Source organism: Myotis davidii, unplaced genomic scaffold (assembly GCF_000327345.1).
Source record: "Myotis davidii unplaced genomic scaffold, ASM32734v1 scaffold888, whole genome shotgun sequence".
In the NCBI taxonomy this organism is placed as follows: domain Eukaryota; kingdom Metazoa; phylum Chordata; class Mammalia; order Chiroptera; family Vespertilionidae; genus Myotis; species Myotis davidii.
The window spans coordinates 684,565-691,186 of NW_006298624.1; the positions used below are offsets into that span (position 1 = coordinate 684,565).

Sequence of the window (6,622 nt, forward strand, 5' to 3'; positions counted from 1 at the left end):
CCTGAGCCCACAGGTCTGCTTCTCTTGTATGAGTCTGGGTCCCTAGAGACTCGCCTGGAACTGGCGCTCAGAGCCTGAGACTCCCTCCCGATTGAAAACGACAACCGCGCCCTCAGCCACCAGCCTGCTCTGAGCGCACTCTGTACCTTAGTATCTCACTTCCGCACTGCACCTCCTCTGAGTCTCAGTGTTTTTCTCTTTCCTTCTAGTTGTAGAATTTCCACTCAGCCAGCTTTCCTGTGGTTCTGGATGATGTCCGTTTTGTCTTTTAGTTGTATTTTTGAAGTGGTTGTTCAAGGCAGCAAACTCCGTTGTTTACCTATGCCGCCATCTTGGTTTCTCTGTATCTATGAGTTTTTTTAAAAAATATTTCATATATAAATGAGATCATACCTTATTTGTCTTTCTCTGTCTGACTTATTTCACTTAGCACTTAAATTCCATCTCATGTTGCTGCAAATAGCAGGATTTCCTTCTTTTATGACTGAATAATGTATCATTGTATGTATACATTGTATGTATAAATTTCCAGTTATAGAATACATAAGTCCTTGAGATATAATGTACAGCATGACAACTATAGCTAATAATACTCTATTGCGTATTTGAAAGTTGATAGCATCTTAAAAGTTATCATCACAAGAAAATAAATTGTAACTATTTGTCAGGACAGATGTTAATTAGACTTATTGTGGGGATCATTTTTCAATATATACCAGTACATATATAAAATCAATATGTTGTACACTTGAACTAACATGTTAATATAATGTTATATACTTATGTTATATTTCAATATAGTATATGTTATTAATAAAATGTTACATGTTAACTAGAGGCCCAGTGCATGAATTTATGCATGGGTGGGGTCCCTCGACCTGGTTGGCAATCAAGGCCTATAAGGGGGGCTGGCCAGCCCGAGGGAGCTTCGCCAGCTGGCCTCCTGATCAGGGCCTTTGGGGGTGGGGGGCAGGAGGAAGGGGCTGCAGGAGGTTGGCTGTAGGAGCACACTGACCACCAGGAGGCAGCTCCTGCATTGAGCATATCTCCCCTGGTGGTCAGTGCGCATCATAGCGACTGGTAGACCAGTCGTTCTCGTCATTCAGTCATAACAGTCACTTGGGCTTTTATATATATAGATAAGACCTCATGGTAATCAATCATTGCCTAGATTATCTAAGTGACTCTCAGGGGGAAAAAGGTGAAAAAAGCAAGCAGGATTGTGCTTAATTCATGTCATATGCTTAAAACATTTATCTGTTTTCTGGAATCTCTTACTGTTGTCACATACATTTCTCTTGCTTTGGAGGAATGCCAAGGCTTTTCTCTCAAGATTGATTCTCTGGCCATGGTTAGGTGGCTTAGTTGGTTGGAGCATCATGTCATACACCAAAAGGTTGTGAATTTGATTCCTAGTCAGGGTACGTACCTAGATTGTGGATTCAGTCGCATTCAGAAGACAAACAATCAGTGTTTCTGACACCAACGTTTCCCCCCCCCCCCCGCCCCCTCTCTCTTTCTCTCTCAAAATCAATATACATATCCTCAGGTGAAGATTGAATAATTTTTAAAGAGGTTGATTTTCTGTAGAAAGATGTCATTAAACCATATACTGAATTGTGTTCCTGAATACTCTAAGTTCTACTTTAAGTAGATTCCCATTGTAAAATCCATTCTGTTTTTTTTCTTTTCAGTTTTTTTTGTATGTGTATTGTTGTTTTTGTTTGTTTGTTTGTTTTGCTTTTTTTACTAACCCCCTGAACCTTTATATTGTCACTCAGAGTCCAGGTTTAATAATAGATGATCAGGCCCTAGTATAAACTTTTATTTTCCACTGTAGATGTATACTTGACAATTAAATTATGGGGAATTGCCATAAGAAGGGCAAGTAATTAGAAATAGTAAAATAACAGGATTTCAACATGAAAATATGCACCCTATAATATGATATGCATTAAAATTCCCTGGTACATCATCTGTCAATTTGGTAGATTTATTATTCATAAAATTTGTCTGCCCTTCCTAAGTTAATAAAAGCTAGTAAGAAGCCAGTGGCCTTTTCCATTAGTATAAGCAGTTACAATTTTCTGCATCAAAGAGATTTTTCTGGCTTTGCAGAAACAAGAAAGAATCAACCTCAAAACCAATTGAATCAAAGCAATACTAACAAATCTAGAGTTATTTTGATTAAATTCTAAAACAGAAATCCTGAGAACATTGTTGGATTCCTCAAATCAACACAGAGTTCCTTAGATATCTTGTCAGGTTCTCCCAGCTATTCACAGTGTGTAGCTTTGAAGAAATAAAGGTTCTGAGGAGAAGGAAATTGGGAAGAGCCTACTAAATTGACCACACGTGGGGAAAAGATCAATTAATGCTAGCCTGTGCCAGGATGGACCACTGCCTTACTCTGTAACCTGTGTGGCATGTCTTTTGGTCTTTTCAACATCTAGATACCTCGCAGGTGATCTTCAGCTAGCCCTTTCCTTCCTTAGAGGATCAGTTTCATTCTCTCTAAACTAATTGGTTGAGAATATTACTGGTTTCTCAAATGTCTAGTGGTAGTGAAATTAACTTAATGTTTGTTACCAGCTTTTTGTATTTAAATTAAAATAAACAGAATATAATAGAAAATATCAGAAAAACTCACATATACTAAGTATTGTTTTGTGATGCTTTTGTTTATATATATTTTTGGCAGAGACTAGATTGAAATTAAAAATTAATTTTTTACCACTCATGCTCAAACTTTGGAAATCACTAGATTATATGGTACCCCAATTTTCTTTTTCTCTTGAATGGTTTAATATTCTGTTAAGAAGCAAAAGTAATGAATACGAGAGGGCTCTGGAGATGGAACCAGGAGACTCTGCTGGGTCTGGGTCTTCCTTGCTGAATTAATTTCTTTGAGCCCCAATCTTCTGTGTAAATTATGAATAAAAGTATTCATTGCTCACAGGCCTATCACAGGAATAGGTAAGGTTATATGTTAACTATATATTATTACAAAATATACATCTTATCATGATTATGATTATTCTGCAATTCTGAGCACAAAAGTCTTTTGCCTTATGACCCAGCTTCCTACATAGCCTGATTCCTTCACTTCATGCCTTTTCCTATGTCATTCGCTTTGACCTAAACCCTATCTCATTTACTCTCTTATTCATCCTTTAAGATTTAGTTCGGGCACTGTGCCCCACCAAAGCACCTTCTTTAAACTCCTGGTTTGTAATTCTATGCCCCGTACCATCCCAAATGAATATATTTCTTTTTACTTACTGCATTTAAAAAAATCTGTTAATGTGTCTGTCATGCCCATTATATCATCACACTTTCCAACTTCTTTTTCACTATTTAATTTCTAAAACTTAGCCAAGTCTGCATGTCCTGGGACTCCGTAATTTATTTGCTGAACTGAATTGAACCAACATGCTGCTTTCAGCTCCATTTCTTCCTGCTATTTCATTCTTCTTCTCCTACACCACCTTTCAACATAGTCACTTATCAATACCTCCACTCCCATTTCTAGCTTGTATTTGGCATAAAAAATAACTATTTGGGTGGCAACAATTACCTCTTGGCCTTCTTTATTGCAGCATCGTCAAGGGAGGCTATTATAAAAGTGTATTCAGAGAGGAGGAGAGGTGACTGTGGAGGAAACATAATGGCCAGATGAGAAAGGTGGTGATAACAAGTTATTTACACATTTTGACATTTAACTGGGAGACTGTACATGAATATGCAGAGGTAGGAAAGTCAGGGGAAAAACTCCGGCACAATGGTGATTAGCAGTAAAACAGTCTGGTCTTTCCTTCTGTGCCTTTTACTCACTATCCCATTGCCCCATGGAGAGACAGGGTACTGGACTCACCATGGCACACTGATTAAGCTGTACCCACTGCACACAGAGAAAAAGGCCCTGGCAGCCTGCTGACCCTCAGTCATTACTCAGCCATCCTGACCCAAAACTGTAGATTCCCAATCCAACATATAAATAATTCACAAAGCAATTTCCAGGGGGGTATGATAGTGCAACATAGAAATCAATAAACCTGGGCATGAGAACAGAAGATTTTGCAAACTCTGAGTCTGATCAGATGATTACATCACTCTGGCTGTTGAATGTTCTCTTGTCATTGCCAAGTTCCTTTATCAGGAAAAAGGGGTAACAGTCATCTTCTCACCTCTGTTAGCTGGTTCCTGTGAGAAAACAGATTACAAAACATCTGGTTTGTTTCTCTTGCATTTATTTATTTATTCATGCATGAAGTTTTGTTCCAGAGGTAACTCAAGCATGTAATATTCAGAGTTCTAATGAATTAAAAATTGCTCCTGCTGAGATTTTGACAAGTTATTTTCCTGCTGGGGTTTAGTCAAGACTTTTCTGTCTTTTACAGAAGGTCTCCAGGGCAGAAACCCTGGGTGCCTAGCAAGGGGCAAAACTTGGAAAACAAGTACCTTACCCCAAGGGTAACCTTTCCTCCCTTAGCATATCACACTGGTCATGTGGTTTGGCACCCCTGACCTTTCATATAGCTGGTCATGCAGTTTAGACCCCTTGACCTTTCCTTCCTAGGAATAATATCTAGGCCTTAGTTGTATTTTAGTTCGAGGCCCAAAAAATCAGCAAAACCAGACAAGTGATGCCTTGGCTGCCTCGGGACCAGCTGAATTTACTGACCCCGCCCTGGCTCTAACCAATTGGTGTTGAGACAACAACCCTGAAAGGACATACCTGGAAAGCTGATTATTCTATTGAGACCCTCTCCTGAAACTTCCCCTAATATTCCTACCTGCAAGAAAGAGATAAATACCCTGAATGCAAAGGACCCAGACCACATTCTCCCGCCAGGAAGTACACACATGCCATTCCCTCCCCCACCCTTCTTTCCTCTAAGGGACCCTATGAGACTTGCAACCAGGGTAGCAATGGGAAGTGGCAGCTTTTCCTGAGCTAACGCCCTGAACCTGTCTCCGAAGCTCCCTTTTCTCTGACTTCCCAGTGAGCCAAAGCAGCCCAGCCCAGGCTCTCCTGTTGCTTCGTCTATGCTCTTCCTTGTTTCACCTTCCTAAGTGTGTTTTTGCTGCAGCCAATAAATTCTTGCTTTGCTGCACTTTGTCTCTTGACTGAAATCTTCCTTTCAAGAAGACAGGAACTGAGGTCTCATGGTTTCACCAGTAACAATTCCATATCAGCAACAGAACTGGGGCTTGGCATTCTTCAAACTGCAATAACATATGGTTGGGTTACATCAAAAATAGGTTAACAAATAAGTGAGCGGTATCATTTTAGATTGTGCTGAATCAAGAGAGGAAAGTGAAACTGGGTGATATGACAAAAAATTTGCTTGGGGAAGAGGACGTGGTAGTTTAGCTGTGTTTGGTTGGATTGTTGAGGGAGATACTCTGGGGAGTTGTTGAGAATGAATTATAAGAAGGTCTCAGCCAGATAAGGATCTAAGGACAGAGTGTTGTCCTTGGAGATTAGCAAATACAAAGGCTGTTAGTCAGGAAAGACCTTGACAGAGTCAATATATACAAAGCAGGCCATAGACATGTTGATGGAGCGTAGAGAGGAAGGAGAGCATAAGACAAGATGAGGCTAGAGCAGAGGGCAGCTCTCGTATCATATGGAGCCTGGAAGTCCAGTCAATTCTCTTTTATCTGCAATGTTTTCATATTGAGATAAAGATCAATATACACAATTGAACAATATGAGCATTCAAATTAACAAGGACTGCAAGACCCAGGGTATAAAGACATTGAGCTGTGCAAAAAAAAAAAAAAAAAAAAAAGAATTAGCTCAACAGAATTGACAGTTTTAATGAAGTAGGAAACTATAAATATGAAATATCTCTCAATCTTACTGGTGGGTTCCTGCAAATTTCTGATAAAAATATTTTTGTAAGCCCATCAATATGTAACCTTGCTTTATGTTTGTTTCTGTTCAAAGACACCTTATTTCATATACACATGTTTTTGTTTGTGTTAGATATAAAGATTTGTTATGTTGGCATAAGATATAATGTTACTGGCAATAAATTAAACATTAATAAATAATGCCTATGCCTTTTATTATATCGTAATGAATAATAATTATACATTATAATATACTAGTGGCCTGTTGCACGAAGATTCGCGCAATAGGCCTTTCTTCCCCTGGCTGCCAGCACCGGTTTTCCTCCGGCACCTGGGACCCAGGCCTTTGGTCTGGCCGCAACAACAAGGCTTGTCTTCTCTGCTGCAGCCACAGCAGCGAGGCTTGGCTTCTCCACTCCGGCTGCTCCCAGCCCCTCCTTTTTTCCAGCTCCTCAAGTGGAGCCCCCAACAACCCAGGCCCCCAGCCACTCCTTGAGCGGAGTCCAGGGCCGATGGGAAGCTTGGCTTCCTCCATCACCGGGAGCAACCCAAGCCTCCTGCTCGTTCCAGCTCCACCATCACCAGTCGTCTTTAGTCTTTGCTTTGTGACTGCATATGCAAATTAACCACCATCTTTGTTGGGTTAATTTGTATAGTCGCTCTGATTGGCTGGTGGGTGTAGCAAAGTGGCAGAGTGACGGAGTGATGGTTAATTTGCATGTTTCTCTTTTATTAGTGTGGATAATATATACTAGATATT

General features: G+C 40.0%; 1 long non-coding RNA gene across 1 annotated transcript; it reads right to left on the reverse strand.

The window, feature by feature from the left end:
* Window positions 1-4,061: 4,061 nt before the first annotated feature.
* LOC107184743 lies at window positions 4,062-5,163 on the reverse strand. The gene is made up of 3 exons (XR_001515638.1): window positions 5,069-5,163; window positions 4,739-4,796; window positions 4,062-4,203 (listed from the first exon to the last, which is right to left on the reverse strand). It is a non-coding gene; the product is annotated as an uncharacterized LOC107184743 (long non-coding RNA).
* Window positions 5,164-6,622: the final 1,459 nt, after the last annotated feature.